Source organism: Papio anubis, chromosome 3 (assembly GCF_008728515.1).
Source record: "Papio anubis isolate 15944 chromosome 3, Panubis1.0, whole genome shotgun sequence".
NCBI classification, from domain to species: domain Eukaryota; kingdom Metazoa; phylum Chordata; class Mammalia; order Primates; family Cercopithecidae; genus Papio; species Papio anubis.
In genome coordinates, this window is record NC_044978.1 from 34,220,778 (window position 1) to 34,241,400 (window position 20,623).

The 20,623-nt window shown below is 34.2% G+C and overlaps 1 long non-coding RNA gene across 1 annotated transcript in view; it reads left to right on the forward strand.

Annotated features, from left to right (window-relative positions):
- LOC103884724 overlaps positions 1–20,623 on the forward strand; it is an 89,935-nt gene that overhangs the window by 49,497 nt on the left and 19,815 nt on the right. Inside the window, exon 8 of the long non-coding RNA XR_004182635.1 lies at positions 16,956–17,160. This is a non-coding gene — a long non-coding RNA (uncharacterized LOC103884724). The remainder of the gene's footprint in view (positions 1–16,955; positions 17,161–20,623) is intronic.

The following is a 20,623-nucleotide window of genomic DNA, read 5'->3' on the forward strand; positions in this document are numbered from 1 at the left end:
GTTTTAAAAGGGAAAATACAATATAAAATTAATATTAATATGACAATCTCAGTTTGTATAATAGTTTTCAGCCATAAACCCAAGCTTAAAGGCAATCAATTTAGTAAATCAAATGACCTTAGGGAGTTAAGTTGTAACTATGTGACCTGTTTTTTAAATTCTGTGTATATGAGTCTCAACTTTCCCAGAGGGATTTCTCCAGGTCCACCAAGCAGTATTAGCAGTTGTACAGATACTTTTCTTACTTAACTAAAGGATTCTAAGGGATTTTTTTTCGGTTAAGTTCTATTAAGTTACCAGAAGAAGATACTGGTTGTGAAATTTCATTACATACAGCATCATCCTGCTATATAAAAAGGTAGGCCTTTAGAGGGGTAAGAATCTCATTATGATACACAGTCCTGTTCTGATGTCTTGGGAAGAACTTTCTACAGTGTAAAAATGTCAACCTTCTCCTGCATCCAGCAGTTTAGTGGACTTTCTGTGCAACCCATACATCAGGCACAAGCTTTATTTCTTAAAATGCATCTAGTTTCAGCTAGGGCTTCAGGAAAATAGAAATTTTGATTTTAATTGGACAGTTGTAGCCAAATATTGAATAAAATTAGAGAATTTAGGATCTAGTCTAGTCTCCAGGTGGATAAGAAGAATTTGAAAACAATGCATAGGGTTGCAATCTAACAGGTGTATTACAGTTTTTCTTTTAGAAACATTTTTTCTCTCTGCATTGATTACATAGGAATACCAGATTTTAAAACCTCTTGAGGCAGGAAACCAAACAAAGGTTGACTTTAGATTGTACTTACAGTCTTGAGGTTCTTGGGCCTGCCAGTAAGTAACATTATTTGTTTATTTGTTTGTTTGTTTGTTTATCTGCCAACTCACTATAAGACTGGGAATCCTTAAAGCCAGGCATTTTACGCACATTCTCAAATATTAGTTCAGTCAAAGCCTCAGTAATGTAACCAATTATATCCTGCTATAAAGAGAGAGAATTTATTGTGACTCAAGGTTCTGCAACCTGTATGAGTAGCATGGTGCCAGCATCTGCTTCTGGTGAGGTCCTTAGGAAACTTACAATGATGGCAGAAGTTAAAGGGAGATGCTGGGGATCCAATTTTTTGTTAAACTATTGCAAATAACTGTATTGTCATAAACATAAGAATACTCATGAATATTTTCTGAATTTTGGGGAATCAAGTAGGAAGAAAAAGTAAATACTTCCACCTTTGTTCACACAAGTATACTTTACCAAATTGTTGTAAATTATAGATTACTTAAGAGGGAAAATTTTCTTAAATCTGGAAAATAAAGCATTTAAGTAAACAGTCAATAGTCCTTCAAATAAAGGTCATAAAAACCTTATTTTCAGAAGTTACTGAATTTCATGTAATTGATTTTTTATTTTGCTTGATTTTCATTAGCACTATTATAAATTCATTTGTTTTTATTAGAGTCTGGAAAATTTTTTTTTTGTGCATCGATTTTAAAGTTATCAGAAATCTGTGTCCACAAAGTACTTGTTAGAGTCTTTTTCATGAGGCAATTTTGGAGTATAGTTTTCAAAATGCTTTTAAAGAAGAATTCAAACCAATAATTATGTATGAGAAAAACTTTCAACAGCCGTGATTAAAAATCTGATGATTGACAAGGAGATTGAGTTGTTTCTATTAAATACAGCATTTAAGATCACATCTAGAATCATGACTGATAGCATCATATCAAAACCAACACTTTTATAAATTTTATATAATCATTAGAATACTCACATAAATAACATACTCGTAAAAAATATAACTTTAGGAAAGAATTAACATAACCAGAATTATGCCTCATAACTTACTAGATTTCTATATATTGATATCACTTTTGAAACATTTATGTCAAAAACATACCCATAAGTGTAACTGGAAGAACATCTAGTACAACTTATCATTTGACAATGCTTCCTGTACAATTTACCAGGTGAGCTTAATCATTTAATATCTCTATAAGAGATACATTCTTTAAGGCTCACTAGGGACCCAACTGGAAAATCTCAGTTAATTTTACACCAAAGAGACTTAATTCAGAATTTTGGTCCCAGGGAAACCTGTAAAAGATGTCAAAGTGTCAAATGACTTGATCAAAACAGAATCACAGGTCACTCTACAATAATACATATTCATTTAAGCAAAGTAATAATCAAAACACTTCTGTGTTAGTCCACTGCAGCATTACTATTTTAAAAAAACTGAAGCTGGGTAATTTATAAAGAAAAGAGGTTTATTTTGGCTCAAGGTTCTGCAAATTCTATAAGTAGCACGGTACCAGTATCTGCTTCTGTTGAGGACCTTAGGAAACTTACAAAGATGGCAGAAGCTGAAAGGGGATTCTGTGCATCACATGGTAAGAGAAGAAGGAAAGAGAGAAGGGGGGGTTCTAGACTCTTTAAAGCAATCAGATCTTGCATGAACTGAGAGAGAACTCACTCATCACCAAGGGAATGGAGCGAAACCGTTTATGACAAATCTGCCCCCATGATCCAACACCTCCCACTAGGTCCCACCTCCAACATTGGGAATCACATTTCAAGATGATCTGGAGGGGACTTACATCCAAACCATATCATTCCACCCCTGGCTCCCCAGATCTCATGTTCTTAAACTACAAAATACAATCACCCCTTTCCAATAGTCCGGAAAAGTGTTACAAATCTCCAGTATCCATTCAAATGTTCAAAGTCCAAAGTCTCATCTGAGACTCAAGACAAATTCCTTCTACCTATGAGCCTATAAAATAAAAAACGAGTTATTTACTTCCAAGATACAATGATGGTATAGGCATTGGGTAAAAATGTCCATTCCAAATGGGGGAAATAAGCCAAAAGAAAGGGACAACAGACCCCACATAAGTCTGAAACTGATCAGCGCAGACATTCAACTTTAAAGCTCCAAAATAATCTCCCTTGACTCCATCTCCCACATTTTGAGGATAGTGGCACAAGAGGTAGGCTCACATGGCCTTGGGCAGCTCTGGGCAAACTCTGCCCTTTAGTTTTGCAGGGTGCAGCCTCTGTGCCTACTCTCACCAGTTGGAGTTGAGTGCCTGCTGTTTTACCAGGCTAAGGGGGTAAGCTGCTGCTGGCTCTACCATGTTAGGGGATGCAGGGTGAAGACCCCCTTCCCACAGCTTTCCTAGCCAGTGACCCAGTGGGGGCTCTATGTGGGGACTTCAATCGTACATGTCTCCTTGGCACTGCCATAGTAGAGAATCTTTGTAGGTACTCTGCCCTTGTGGTAGGCTTCTGTCTGGGCACCCAGGCTTTCTGATACATCTTCCTAAATCTAGTTGGAAGCATTGAAGCCTCCTTTACTCTTGCATTCTGTGTGCCTATAGGTTTAACACCACATGGAAGCCATCAAGGTTTCCAGATGCTTGTGTTCTCAAAGCAGCAGCCCAATCTGTATCTGGGGCCTGTAGAGCCAAGACTGGAGCCATAGTTGCTGGGATGCAAGGAGCAGTGTCCTGAGACTGAACAGGGCAGCAGTGCTCTGGGCCTGGTCCACTAAACCATTCTTTCTTCCTTGACTTCTGGGTCTGTGAAAGAAGGGGCTTCCTTGAAGATCTCTGAAATTCCTTCAAGGCCGTTTTCCCATTTTCTTGGGTATTAATACTTGGCTCCCTTTTAGTCATGCTAATGTATTTAGAAAGTGGTTGCTCTGCAGCCCATTTATATTCTTCTCCTAAAAAATGCTCTTTCCTTCCTTACCACAATGCCAGGCTGCTGAGTTTCCAAACTTTTAGTCTATGCTTCGCTTTTAATTATAAACTTCAACTTTAAGCAAAGTCATTTCTTTGCTCCCATATCTGATTGATACCTCTTGAATGCTTTGCTACTTAGAAATTTCTTCTGCCAGATACCCTAAGTCATCACTGTTAAGTTCAAACTTCCATAGATTCCCAGGACATGAATAGAATGCAGCCAAGCTCTTTGCTAAGGTATAACACAAGTTACCTTTACTCCAATTCTCAATAATGTCTTCCTTTTCATCTGAGACCTCATCAGCCTGGCTCCATTTTTACAAGCATTTTGGTCACAACCATTTAACCAGTCTCTAAGATGCTCCAAACTTTTCCTTATCTCTCTTCCTTCTTCTGAGCCCTCCAAACTCTTCCAACCTCTGCATATTACCCAGTTCCAAAGCCACTTCTATGTCTTCAGGTATCTTTACAGCAATGCCCTAATCCTTGGTACCAATTTTCTGTGTTAGTCCATACTTGGGTTGCTCTAAAGAAATACCTGAGGCTGGGTAATTTATAAAGAAAAGAGGTTTATTTTGGATCATGGTTCTGTAGGCTGTTCAAGAAGTGTGGTGCTGACATCTGCTTCTGGCAAGGGTCTCAGAAAGCTTACAATCATGGTGGAAGATGAAGGGGGAGCCAGCATATTACATGGTGAGAAAGGAAGCAAGAAAGAGAAGGGAGAGGTCCTAGACTCCTTTAAGCAATCAGATCTCACATGAACTAACTAAGCAAGAACTCAGTCATTATCAAGGGGGTGACATTAAGCCATTCATGAAGGATCTGCCCCATGATCCAGTATCTCCTGCTAGACCCTACCTTCAACATTGGGGAATACATTTTAACATGAGTTTTGGAAGGGACACACACCCAAACCATATCAACATCCAAAGTAATACATAAAGTTACATGGATTTAAAAACCTTAACCCTTTCAAAGATCAGTTTTCCTAAGTAATCAAAAACCTAATGAAGACAACATAGGAAATTATCTTAATAAAACCTAAATTCTATTTTTTAAGGCCAGTTGCCAAAAAAGTAGAGAGAAAATGCCCATAATGAGATTGTTTCTCCTAATGGGAAGCCCATTTAGACAACCTGGAAGTTGAACCTGATGAAAAGAGTACTTAAATTTAATCAGACACAAGAAGAATATATGCACAAGGTTATGAGTGTACATTATATTAGAGAAGAACGTAAACAAGAAAGCCAGTACATTGAGCAGGGGAATACATGGCTCTTAGAAAAAAGTAAAAGCATGTCAAGCTTACTGGCTACATGAAATAATTCAGACACATCATGAAAGCTATGAGTATGGAAGCAAGTTATACTGAAGGAAGACATTGCTTTTCTAGGTCTTGGAAGGTTTCAGCATTAGGCCGTAACAGTAAAGTTGGTACTAGGAAAAAAATTACAGGAGCTGATGAAAAGGCTGAAAAAGAGAGTTATCACCCCAGCCAAACAAATATCTATATCATCTCTATCTCTATCTCTGTCTCTATCTCCATCTCCATCTCCATCTCCATCTCTATCGCTTTATCTGTCTTTCTATGGGGAGAAAGAAGGATAGCCAAAGGCAATGATTCATGACCTGCAAATCATGTGAAGTGAGATACAGCAAGAGTTGAAACTCTGAGATATACATCTGAGAAGTTTGAAAATGAGACATTTTACCTCAAGAAATGAAATTACCATTCTGAATGAAAAAGCCAGCATTTCCACCCTGAAACAAGGAAAATTTAGTGGATCTCAGGAATAAATGTGCAAAAATAGAAACTTTCAACAGTTTAGAAGGTATCTGTTAAAGAAACAGATTTAAAAATTAAAAATCAATACCTTTTGCAGTTTTACTAAGAACAAATGAATACTTTAAGAAAACCTTGTTTGAACATAGGGAACCAAATTTTTAGTTTTGTTTTAGTGTATCTTTAATATCAAAGCTCAAGTTTTAGAAATACTTATAAATAATTTCTTTCTAGATGCAGCAACTTAATCATGCACATAATAACTTTCATAAATTCCTACTTCACAAACATTATCACTACTTGTTCAGACCATTTATGAAATGCCTGGAATTTATGCATTCTATACTTCCTCTTACTAAATGACCAGACATTTTAGTTTAGGATAAAAATTTGTCATAAAATTATCTCTCAAATAAAATTATTCTCTTTTCTTTTTAACCTTTATTATCAAAAATTCACTTTCATACCCATAACTTTATTTATGTCTCTTCTGGTTCTACTTCTACTTCCGGTTCGTTTGAGTCTTGTTTCTATTTCCTTCTTAAACTCATATTTTGAAATGACCTTTAAATAACCTCCAAATTAGACAAAATTATTATTTCTATCTTAAAAAAAGGATATTTTATGTGCTTATTATAATTTGTCTCATTAAAAACTTCTTGTTTTGCACATCTTACATATAGAATTTTACATATGTATGTTTTTATGTGTGTATACATATATATGCAAATTAGAATTTTAACCCTTAGCAACATTAAGTTTTAGCAAGCAATTTTGAACTCTCACATATCAGTATCTCATAGATAATAACCATTTTATAATTTATACAAACTTGTTTCCCTATAACAAAATATGTATGCATATCAATAACCCAAATATATTTAGCCTTTCTATAAAGTTTGAGAAGCCTAGAAGAAACTTATATTTGTGTTCAATAATTTCATTTTTTAATGTTTTTTGCAAATAATTCAGACATTTGATGAGTATTACTTAATTTAACATAACACAATCTTAATATTTCAAATTACATGAAAAGTTTATTTATAGATAATTATTCCATTGATATTTACCTAATTTATTTAATATTTAACAGTTTACCTAGATTACTTATGAAAATTGAGATATTAGAAAAAGCTGGTCATCATTTCAAGTTATTTCCCTGTTGATAATTTTTATATACTGTGAATATCAGGCATCTACCTAAGTAAGAAACTTAAATATATGGGTATTTTGCCAATAACTAAGTAGATACAACTATTTTTATTAAACCAACAAAGTCAGTTTAGTCTTACGTCTCAAAGAATTATACAAAGATTATTCTGTTTTAGGCTGAGTTTATAGCTTTATAATCTTTGTGTCAAATGCTGACAAATTAAATTATCTATCAAACACAAATTTAAAACTATTAGCTAGTAAACCCAGGCAAAAATGTATGCTGACAATTCTGAAAATATTTATATTTTCATTTTACTAACAATTATGATGGACCTGTGGTAATCCTTAAATTCATGAACTTGAAAGCCCTTTAAGACTTTTGTCTTTGCTGGAATGGCATAAATAATAAGTTTTATCTCAACACCAGTAGAAAAGTTAGCAGGCTTAAAGTAGGCAAAAGAAAAAAAAATTAGAGAGCTAGAGAACTTAGCAGGCTTTACAGGTTAACTCTGTAGTTGCAGGTTTTTCAAAGAGTTCAAGTCAAGATCATTTAAGCTCTGGATTTTCCTTAAGGTAATTTGCCCTTTAGTTTAAAAACTGTGTACAAGAACAGGTCATCATATATAGCTGACTGGAATCCCAGGAAACCTGGCACAGAGTAAGGTTTGAGAATCCCATTTTGTTTCTTATTAATTTCTCCAGAGCAAAGAAAATTTGACAAATTCTTTCAAAGAGTGTCAGGAGTTTCCACTGGTGTTTTAGATAGTGACAACCACCCTAATTGCTTTTAATTACCCATACTTCATTCATCATTTAGAATGTTTATTTTTTGTTCTTAGAAGATATTCAGAAACAAGCATGAGAAGAATCAAACCAAATCAAAATAAATTATGGTAAGAGTATTCACAAAAATTTTACATGAGGTGTGCAGATCAACAAAATAAATTCACTAGAAAAGACATGCCTCTCAGACAGAATGTAAATTCTGTAGAAACTAGAGTACTTGATCCAAAAGACAGTTGGCTCTATCTTAGAAAGAACTTAACAGACAGGGCAAAAAGTATTTTATCATCCCACCAGGGATGTAAGATTCTTTATTGAAAATGACCTTATATCCAAACCAGATCCCAAATTATGTCCAAAAACCTCTACCAAAAAGAGAGAGGAGGTTCAGCTTGAGGGAATACTAACCAGGGCAGAAAAGGTGAGCCATGGAAGCAGAAGAGAGCTTGAGGGACTGAAGTGAGTACTGCATATCAGTCCCAAGAATCACCTGGTTTCCTTCTAATAGTGAAGTCCCATTTCTGACACCATTTATGTCAACTTGCATAACAAAGAGAGAGAGGCTCTCTAAAATTAAAAAAGAAATTGATTCAAGGGTAGAAGATTGTACACATGTGTACAATAGTACACATGACATAGTAATTATATGAATATTCAGGAAGGTAAATAAAGACAAACATTTTTAGAGAAAAAATGAGGATTATATAATTGTTTTGAGATAATTATCTTTGGCTACAAAGATTAATAACAAAGGTGATGCCAGTTTAAGATTGAACAGGCAGTTGCTGGGCAGATATCCTTGCAGAAGCATTTTTTGTGTAAGGTTGTGATGGCCTTTGTGCAAGCTTGTGTTTTTTGCAGAGAGTCATGGTTAGGCTTGTGTCCCTACCCAATCTTATCTTGAATAGTAATCCTCATAATCCCAATAATCCCCATGTGTCAAGGGTGAGACCAGGTGGAGGTAATTGAATCAAGGGGGCAGATTCCTCCATGTTGTTCTCGTGATAGTGAGTGAGTTCCCTCCAGATCTAATGGTTTTATAAGGGGCTCTTCCCCCTTGGCTCGTCACTTCTTCCTGCCGCCTCGTGAAGAAGGTGCCTTGCTTCTCCTTCACCTTCGGGCATGATTGTAAATTTCCTGAGGCCTTCACAGCCATGCTGAACTGTGAATCAGTTAAACCCCTTCCTTTTATAAATTACTCGGTCTCAGGCAGTTATTTATAGCGGTATGAAAACAGACTAATACACAGAGTTTTTCTGATACTTTTGTTATCATGTATAGGAGTTGAGAACCCTTTCTTCATAGTCTTCCTTGGCTCTGTTTGTCAGGGGGGAAAGAACTACTTTTTTTTTTCTTAAAAAACAAACGAAAAAATACTAGTGACTCCATTTTGATTCTGATAATTATCACAAAGCCTAGAGGGGTGCTGTGGGGTGAATTTTTGCTCATCTGCCTAGACAAGCCAGGCAGCCATAGCTGCTCTTACTGTTGGCACCCACTTTATCCAGGATATGGCAGACAGTTCCCCACTGCCACATCCCTCTCCACTTATTCTGGTGGAGCGTGAGCTCAGGGAATAGTCACTATCAGCAAACTGCTGTCGTCTAAACTCTTCTCACTACTCCTGGACTAATTCTCCTTCCACTACAGCAAGGAGGACCTTTATGCTAAGGTCAGGAATCCATGGTTTTCTAAAAATCCAAGTATTTTTACAAGTGTATTATCTTTACCAGAATCCTTTCCATTCATTGCAAGGCCTAAAGTTTAAAATTTAGAATCTAGGCAAGAATATGTTTTCTCTGTTCTATGCTTCTTGCCTATAGCAACAAATACAGGATGACCCAGTTACTAAATAAAGAAAGTGTCAATGAAAAAATGGGGATAGCAGGCAAAAATACCTAGCAAATATTTCACAATATTATAGTAATGACTGCAATGTATAACTAATAAATAATGTTACAAAAAACAGAACTAAAAATAGTGATCTTTTTGTACTACCAGAAACCAGAAACCTTCCTTAAAGTAAGAACAATATCTAAATTTCCAGTTATTTAAACCATTCTAATGTTAACACATTTTTTCAAAGTTAAAATATCTCCTTTTTTAAATTATTATACTTTAAGTTCTAGCGTACATGTGCACAATGTGCAAGTTTGTTACATATGTATACATGTGCCATGTTGGTGTGCTGCACCCATTAACTTATCATTTACATTAGGTATATCTCCTAATGCTATCCCTCTCCCCTCCCCGCTACCCACAATAGGCCCTGGTGTGTGATATTCCCCTTCCTGTGTCCCAGTGATCTCATTGTTCAATTCCCACCTATGAGTGAGAACACACGGTGTTTGGTTTTCTGTTCTTGCGAATATCTCCTTCTTTATACATTTAAACAATAACCTTAATTCTACCCATGAAGCTATAAAAGTTTAATTCCTTTTCCATATAACATCTCTTATTATAAGATTGCTGTTTTGCTCTGAGTTCACCAGTTGATCAAAACCCTCTTATTTTTCTATTATTTCCCATAATATAATAGCAATATAAAATAATATGAAGTATATATATAATAATATGACATTTAGTTATAATAATATATAATTAATCAGAAAAATTTCCAAATAATAAATGTTCCATCCATTTCTCTGGTTTTCAGTTTTATTGTTATAATTAACAAATAACTCCCACAAAAAATCAACTTAGACTCTGCGATGAACAAACTCTAGAGTGCTATTTCCCACCTTGATGTGTCCCTGCCTTTGTTGAATCCCCTATACTTGGATGTCAGTGGAACCCATAACTTGCACCTAACAAATAAAAAATGCAAAGGTAATGGGATGTCACTCTCATGATCAGATAATATTATATGGCAATAGTATTTAGAAGTCATGGCCATAATTGCATAATATTATAAGATTCTGTCCCAACAAACTGGCATGGGAGACTCTCCTTGCTGACTTGATTTAGTTTTCATCCATGTGGTGGAAGCCCACATAGCAAGGAACTGTCAGTCTCAGCAGGCAACCAAAAAAAGTCCTGTGCTCTCAGTCACACAGTCATAAGGAAATGAATTCTGCCAACAACCTGAATAGGTTTGGAAGTGACTCTCTATTTTCTCTAGTTATTTCTGCAGATGAGAATGCAGCCTGACTGACACCTTGGTTGCATCCTTGAGAGATCCTGAGCAAAGGACCCAACTAAGCTGTACTCAGGCTGTGAGCCCAAGGAAATTGTGAGATAAGTGTGTATTATTTTAAATCTCTAAGTTTATGACTTAATTTAATGCAGCAATAGAAAACTAAAACAGACCTTTACTGCACATCACCCACAAAGATTAACTCAAAATGGATCATAGTTCTAAATGTAAGAGCTAAAAATATAAAACCTTTAGAAGAAAATCTTTATGACCTTTGGTTAGTCAAAGATTTCTTACATCTGACATGAAAAGCATGATCCATAAAAAAAAAGATTGGATTCTATCAACAGTGAAAGCATTTCTTCTTCAAAGTCATCATCAAGAAAGTGAAAATACAAACCATAAAATCATAGAATATATTTATAAATCATTTTCCTGATAATCAACTTGAATCCAGAAAATATGACTCTTATGACTCAATTAAAAAAAATAAATTTGGCAAAATATTTAAATAGACATTTCACTGAAGAATATAAATGGCTAGTAATCACACAAAAGTAAGTTTAACATACTTAGCCATAAATAAAGTGAAAATCAAAATACAATGAAATACAACTACATGTATAATATAATGGGCATTATAAAACTTACAATACCAAATTTTCATGAGGATGTGGAAAATCTAAAAGCTTCATAAAATGACAGTATGATTGTAGTAATACACCAGAGTTGCTTTACAAAACAATAGTGAAGTTTTAAAAATAAATTAGCGTAAGTTACCATATGTAGTTGGTAGAATTAAAAACTGGTCCCCAAGATTTCTTGCCCGACACCCTCAGACTTGTTAATGTAATAAAACATTGTAGCTGTAATTATATTAGGTTATAATATAAAAAGGGATTTCATGATTGTCAGTAAGGGCACTAATCAGTTGGCTTGAGGTCTAACGGGGGTTATGTAGTTGGGCCCATTTTAATCACACAAGCCCTTTAAATACAGAATATTTCCTCCAGCTGGTAGAAAAGGGGAAATTCACAGAAATCTGAAACAAAAGAAGAATTTGCTGCTCCATTGCTGGTTTGCCTGATAAATTATCTGGGTTGCCTCTAGAAGCTGAAAGCACCTCCCAGCAAGGAAATGAGAACCTCAGTTCTACAACTGCAAGGAACTGGTTTTCATCAATACTTAACAATTGATCCTTGGGAAGTGTTCTTCTCCAGTTTCCATTTGAGAGCCCAAATGGCCTACAACTTGGCTTCAGCTTGTGAGACTCTAAGCAGAAAGCCCAGTTAAGCCTGCCTGGGCTTCTGACCTGTAGATTTATGAGAAAATAAATGGGTGCTGATTTGAATCACTAACTTTGTGATGATTTGTTATGCAGCAATGAAAAACTAATTTGTCATACAGCCGAGCAATTCCACTTCTAGGGATCAACCCAAAAGAAATGAGTACCCACCTCCGCACAGAGACTTGCATATGAATGTTCATAGCAGCATTGTTTTTATTTGCCAAAAGTTGAAAGCAATCCAAATGTCCATCAACTGGCGAATGCATAAACAAAATGTGATATATACATACAGTGGAATAGTACTCAGAAAAGGAAAAGGAAACAGCTAGTCATAAACAAAATAATGTGGGTATACCTCAAAGTATCATGCTAAGTGAAGTACAGACACAAAAGATTTCATGTTGTATGATTTTATTTAAATGAAATTTTGAGAACAATAAAATTATAAAGGCAGGAAGCATATCAGTGGTTTTCTGAGTTTTAGGCAAGAGAAAACATGAAATACTTACAGGCATGTATGATATTTGAGGGACTATTAAAGTGTTCTTAAATTGAATTGTTGAGGTTTGTTTCAATACCATCTACATTTACTGAAAATCATTGAAATATACACTTACAATAAGTTAAGTGCACAGAACATAAATCAAATGTAATAAAATTATAAAACAATGCAAAATAATATGAAACCAAAGAAAACATGAGATTCCGCCACTTGTTCTTTGAATAACAATACCAAATGTTTCTGAGGATGTGAAACAAATGAAATTTTTATACATTATCAGTGGGAATATATATTAGTTATAACCACTTTGAAAATTTATTTAGGAATGTCTACTAAAGCTGAACAAAAACATACCTGTGAATCAGTAATTATACTACGATGTATGTACCCAACAGTAATAAGTACATATTTGCACCAAAAATATATAGAAAAATGTTCACAGCAGCTTTGTTCATAGACAAGAAATGGAAAAATCTATCCAAAGCAAATTAGAGAAATACGCTATTCATGCTCATAAAACGGAAAACTATCTGACAATGAAAAAGGAATAAACGTGTCACACAATAACTTAAATGAATCTAATAAACATAATGTTGAGCAAAAGAAAAAATTACACACAACATAGAACCTACTGTATGATTCACTAAACATGAAGTTTTAAAACAGACAAATCTAAACTTCAGTATAGTAATCAAGAGGAACAGAGTGAGACTTCTGTGATATTTACGATCATATATATATTTTTTCTGGAAGAGAATTACACAGGTATATACATTTGATAAAATTCAATGATGATTATGTCTAAAATTTGGCACTTTAGGCACTTTACTGTGTGTAAATTATGTCTCAATAAATTACTGATAAAAATTATATCTCTTTTAGATCATAGAACTAGTTATAATAAAAATGAACATTAAGAAAAAACAGTAAATATAATTAAAAATTAAATGAATGACATATCAAATTCAATAGAAATTGTAGCCAAGGAATAATTTCAAAATCAGTCATGCATGAATATAATAAATACACATGTAAGACTTACAGATATAATAATATTTAAAGTAAAAATTGAAGATGTCAAGTGCCTGATATTTATATATCCCTACTATGCCATTTTAGGGATAAAATAACAGCCATAATAACATAATAACCTCCCCACCATGCACTTCAGAAATGTAAGCAGTGTATAATATTAAATTAGAAAAATAAATTCATAGTGTGTATTTGGAGAGCAATTGGCTCATTATAAACTTCAACCAATTTATATGCTTATAATAATATAATGAATGCAAATAGAGATTTTTATTCAAAATATTCATTTTTTGCCTCAATTATTTAACAATTATATTGCTTACATTATCACCCATACCACTCTAAGACTAAAAAAATACATGTTTTCAGCTCCTTTTTGGTTTAATCAATCTGACTGATGAAAGAAAAAAATATGAAATTTATTCCAAGCTGGTTTGAGTTTTCAATACATTAAAGTTTCAAAAAAGGAGCTATAAATGTAAAATATTCTAGTTAATATTTAGTTTATTTGACATAATTGTCCAAATACAATGTTTCACATAATTATTACTATATATAAGAGGGATATTAAAGTTTTAAGGTCTTAGGCACATATAAAATTGATTTTTAGAATAGAGAATATGATAGTAATAATAAATAGGTAAGAATTATTGAGTACTTAGTATGGGCCCTAAGCATGATATGTCAACTCTTTCATTTAATCTTCATAACAAATATATGAGATAAGTATTCTTATTACCTCATTTAAGAGATGCGAAAAATGAAGAGTTAAGTTGCCCAAGGTCACCAACTAGAAAATGGCAGAGTTAAGAAGAATTGAATGTTCTAGCCCCTAAGGAAATTCTATGACATGGAGTGATCTGGAGTTCATAAATATACCAAAAGAAACGCAGTGTACTTTAAATTAAAATTATGAGATAGGCTGGGCACAGTGGCTCATGCCTGTAATCCTAGCACTTTGAGAGGTGTAGGCAGAGAGTAGATGTGAGGGGTTTTTATATTGGGCTTGTCAAGACTGAGGTGCTTTTCAGACATTTTTTTCTTGTTGACCTGTGTGATTTATTTAATTTTCATTGGAGTAAAAGTTACTCTAACAATTGTGGGCTTTTACTAGAATCATCCACTTAATCCAGTGATTTGTTGAATAATTCATGGGTTCAATGTAGACTGTTAAAGGGAAAATTCCCTACATATGAAAACTCTCAGTGAATTGGAGAAACAGCATACCCCTCTATAAAAAGGACCTACAGATATAATATGTTCATTTGAAATTATCACATAATACTCAATTGAGTGAATATGCCATAATTTACTAAACCAGTTACATTTTTGGTTAGGTTAAGTTTTTTTCTTCTGCTATAATGAATATCATTGACCACAGGTTCTTATGCATATGTGAAAATATATGTATAGGATATATTCTTAAATATGGAATATGGAGTATTTGATTGTGAAACTTTCGTAGGTATTAACAAACTTCCCAGTGTAAGCAAAGTATGAAAATGTATTGTACAACTGCTTAGGTGATGGGTGCACCAAAATCTCAGGAATCACTGCTAAAGAACTTATCCATGTAACAAACCACCACCTGTCCCCCCAAAACCTATGGAAATAAAAAATACAAATTAAAAAATTAAAATGTATTTGTACAAAAAGGCACTCATTTCATCTTCATTAAGTCACTAAAACATAGTGTTAGTTTCTTGTAGATCACAAGGCAGAATTAAAAACCATCCATCTCTAATATCAATGCAGTGTTTCATCTTCCAAATAGAAACATGTCCTTGAGACAGAAAGAGGCAGTACGCCTTAGCACGCCTAGGTCAGTGTCCCGAGAGAGCTCTTAAGGCTCCTGAGACATAAATTTCCAGACCAGTCAACCTTCAGGCAACTCATTTACCCAGCATTCAATAATCTTGGTTATTTATCCAAACAGCCAGATTCCAAATCTGGCAAACACAACTAAAAGGGAAATGAAACAGTCATGAGTAAAAATACACTAATGATTCCTCTGCAGACACAATTGTAGAAATTCTGTCTTTGTGAAAGCTTGTCAATTCTTTGTTTTCTTTTTTCAAAATATGACACATCTTTTTAAGTAGAAATTTAAAAAAAGAGAAATGATGGTTGCAGGCATAAATTTGTCAAACAAATGATGCATGGTAGATTTGACTTTTAAAATAATGTTTCTCATAACATTGCAATAAACACAGTATTTGGGAACAGGGTGAATATGTTAAAAAAAAAGTTCATTATTTTGTATAAATGCACTGTATAATTCATACTTGTTAAATCCTAGGCCATTTCTTGAAGTTTATTATCAGGCGCCATAGTCAATCATTCTAATTTTTTTTAATACTAGAAATGCTGCTACCTCTATGCACATATGATCTAGAAACATAATAAAAATGACAGAATATTTTTAAATTGAGGCATTCATAATATGAAAAAAAGCAGAAAGAAAAGATTCATTTTGGAATTCCCACTTATAGTAGGAGATTTGGCATTAAGGTTGTTCTAATTACCTTTTCTTACCCTTCAATCCTAGGATTAGGCAATAGTATATAGCACTCTATTATTCCTGTATTTCTTTTTCTATTAAATGTATCTAGCAAGATAATCTGCTATATTTCTTCATTTAATTGTTTATTCATATAGTCATATATATTTCTTGAGCTTCAATTATATAGTAGGAGGATTCTAGGAATAAAATGGTGAGCTAAAATAAGCATAGCACCTTCCTTATCTATCAGAAGAGAGACCTATTTTAGAAGTCACACATTAGATGTATAAATACAATCTTTAGTTCTATGAAGAAAAATACATGAAGAGGTAAGAGGAAACACAACATCAAGACCTGTTAGGAAGTTTCATTAGGATGTAATATGGTAACATGAAGATGAATGTATATTAACTTGATGTAGAATGTACCAGGCTAACTGACCAGCTCTGACAGACCCATAAGGAAGGCAACATTACTGGAGGAGCAAGAGTGAGGGGCGATTGGTGAGGAGTAACACCAGAGTGGCTATTGAGGGGCAGATTTTTCACATCCTTGTATTCTATATTATGAGGCTTGTTCTCCTTCCTAAGAGCAAGGAAAAATAAAAGGGCTTTAAACAGAGACATGGCATAATTGTGCTTGCACATTAAAAACCATCACTCTGGGTATAGAATTCTAATGAGAATTTGATAGAGGCAAGGGAGGCTGTTGGGGACAGGAAATTGTTGCAGCAGCTCAGGCGGGCAACACCAGTGGTTTGAACTGGATTGCTGGCAATGGAGATGGAGACACTGAGATAGATCATAGAGATTCTTTGAGGTAACATTGGTAGAACTTGAGGATTGAGGAGATAGGTGGGGTAAGGGAGAATATCAAGGCTGATGGGCGGGAAACTGAATATTTCTCCAAGAATGTAGGCAGAGAGTAGATGTGAGGGGTTTTTATATTGGGCTTGTCAAGACTGAGGTGCTTTTCAGGCATTTTTTCTTGTTGACCTGTGTGATTTATTTAATTTTCATCTTCATTTAGGAAAGAGCTTAGTGATTCCTTTCAGTTAAGATGTGAAGAGGTCCTGGATCCATCTAGTAAGTTTTCAATGCTCTTGAGCAGGATGTTAAAATGGCCTAAGAAGAGAAGGCCTCTGAGGATAAATATCTGCAAACCAATGCCAATGGCAGTAGGGGCAGGGCTCCTCCAAGAATGACACCCCAGCTGCACTGGAGAAGAGAAGCAGGTGAAACTGAATTAGGGGTATAATGGGAGAGTGGTTTTGCCAAAATTATATATACGTAGGTCAAAATGTGTGATATTCACATTTAGATTCAAGTTGAAGAATTCCAAAAAGTCATGCCTGTGGCATCACAGAGTTTGCATTATTGCAGCAATATTTGGAAATTAAGACTCTATCATTTATCCTGTGACAGAATAACTTGGTGACTGAAAGTATCAAAATAGAGCAAACATATATGTTTACAGCATCACTCTAGAAGCCATCAACCCTTTCATAATCTAATACCTTCAATTCATGCATAAGAACTTTTGAAAACTTCCCTGCGATGACCAAATTAAATAACTCAATTATATAATAAAAATATTATACATTTATTTTATTCTATTGGAAATATCTTTTATTCTGAACTCTAGGTATAAAAATATTTCCTCTTTTTTGAGAGTAAAAATTGACTACTCTTAGGGAGAAAAAGGCACTACATACAAATTTTTAAATCCTGCAATTAAAGATAAGTAAACTTTTTCGGTAAATTTTCTAAGGGCAGTTTTAATAAAAAACTTATAAATCATATTTGAATAGAAATTAAAACTGTATAGTAATATATTCAGGTATTTAAAAATAGCTGACACAACAGAGCAGCACCAAAATGAGTAGCTAAATAAAATAAGGTCTTAATTTTTGCTCTTTTCAAGTGTGTCAAAGGCCAGGCAACCCCCTTCAATAGAAATACTATGCCATGCAGAGCATGTGGTCACTGAGGTTTCCATGGAAGTGGAAAAGAACGGTAGAGGCAGCCCACTAACTCTAAAATGCCTTAGCTCGGAAGAGATAGGTGTCATTGCACTTACAATGCATAGTCTAGAATTAGTCATGTAAACCCAACATAACTGTAAGGGAGGCTGAGAAATGTGGGGAATTTATAGAGAGTTGGTGAGTACTAGCTGCCTGACACAAGTGATTTTCAAAATGATAATTCTTCCAGGTGTATTCAGTTGTCTTTATATTTTGGTCTGGAATAGTTTTTTACTCTCAACTCCAGCCTGCTGGAGCACTTCACACAATATAGCAAAATATCTGTGGTTCTTCCACCTCTAATATCTTTGTCTGAAATGGCAGCTTAGCCAGGGTATCATAGTTTTTCAGGAGCGTTCATAATGGTGACTATAGGAACCTGGAATTAACAGATTCACTACAACATCTGGCCAAAAATACCTGCCAAAGAGTTCAGGTAATTGTCAAATGCTTCTCAAAGTATTTGTTTAAGGACAGGCCTCCCTTTTCTCTATAAAGAAAATGTAATTTGTGCTCAAATACCAATCGTGTGTATTCCACTTCCAATAATGGTCAAGTAAACTCATACTAGGCTGAACCTTCTCAGGAAACAACTATACATTCTGGAGTAATTATAAAAACAACTATAGAAGTTACTAGAGAAGAAATTTTAAAAAGGAGGATGAGGAGGAGAACGAGGGGGAAGAAGCAAAAAATTTGGCATGGGGAGTCAGCACTTGGAAAAAGGGAGCAGCATTGGACACATTTTCCTTTTAGGGGACGTCTACACTGACAGACCTTCACAACCTGTGCCTGGTAAGGTGTTTAAAAATGTGATAGAAAACCACCAAACTTCTGGGTTAAAGAACCAGAAGACAGAATTTGGGACAATCACAGCCATTGAAAGATCAAAGGCAGGTCCCAGAAAGAAGAAAGGCAGAGAGAGGAAGCTCCAAATTCTGTAAATAAATAAAGCCTAAACTCCTGGCTTACACCTAAACTATTCATATGTGTGGCAGATTCCGAGCACTACAGATAAAGCTAGAAGAACTGAACTGAGATACATACTGCTGACCAAGAAAGAGTTTGAAAAAAATAAATAAATAAGTTAATTACTGAAACAAACAAAAAAAATTAACACTTCTTGAGGGTAATAATAGAACCCAAAGTCTTCACAAGTTAACATTAACAAGTTCAAGTTAATCAACTTACAAAGAAGTAGGAAAACACAACCCATTCTCAACAGAAAAGACAACTAACAATGACCCAAGATGATCCAGTTGTTAGAATTAGAACAGGGAATTAAAAGCAATTATTACAACAATGCCATAAGGACATAAAAGAAATTGTAATTGCAGGGAACGAAAAGTAGGAAATATAAACAAAAAAGTAACACAAGAACAGGAAACCAAACACCGCATGTTCTCACTCATAAGTGGGAGTTGAACAATGAGAACACATGGACACAGCAGGAGAACGTCACACACTGGGGCCTGTCATGGGGAGGGGTTCTGGGGGGGGATAGAATTAGGAGAAATACCTCAGGTAGATGACTGGTTGATGGGTGCAGCAAACCACCATGGCCCATGTATATACTATGTAACAAACCTGCACATTCTGCACATGTATCCCAGAGGTTAAAGTATAACAAAAAAAAGAAACATCAAATTTCTTAAACTGAAAGATATAACAAAAATAAAACATTCAAAGAATTAATTTATTAAAGGAATAAAGATGACAAAGGAAAGCATGCGTACCTTTGATGATACACCAATAGATATTATTCAATCTGAAAAAGGTACAGAAAAGAGATTTTAAAAATAAAAGATTTGAAAGCTCTTCACTGACTGGTAAGAAATATTAGTCACTGAGATGCAATTGGAGTCCCCAAAGGAAAAGCAGTAAAGAATAAATCATGAAATATTTTTTGAAGAAATGAGAGCCAAAAATCCCAAAATTTGGTGAATGATATGCATTTATGCATTTAAGAATTTCCACAAACATCAAACAGAATAAATAATATCTAGTCATATTATAATCAAACTTCTGAAAAACAATGATAGAAAATTTTAAAAGACATCAGAGAAAATGACACATTAAGAACATCATTAAAGATAACACTACAAAATAACAGTCTTTCAAATGGTTGTAGAGTTCTCATGAAAAACAATAGAGGCCAAAATATAGTGGGCCAATATTTTTAAAGTCCTGGAAGAAAAGTTGTGAACCTAAAATCTATACCCTTGTGAAAATGGTTTTGAAAAGTGAAAGCAGATTAAAGACATTTTCAGATAAAGGAAAACAGATTTTTTGGTCTCTAGCAGATAGTTGGTCTGTGTAAACACATACATATATTGGAAATAAATTGATGGGAAAAGATATACCATACAAACAGTAAGCTGGAGAAGGTCAGAATGTGTATAGCAAAATGAGATATAGTGAAAAATATCAAGTAAAGATTATTACCAAAGATGAAGACAAATATTTCATAATAATAAAAATAGTAATTTATAAGAACAATTTTAAATGAGTATATACCTAATAGAAATTGAAATTGTATGAGGTGAAATTGACATAAATAAATAGATAAATTTATATTAATAATTATAGATTTTATTGATACTCTTTCAGAAATCGATAGAACATTTTATTGATGCTCTTTCAGAAATTGATAGAACTACACAAAAAATTAGGA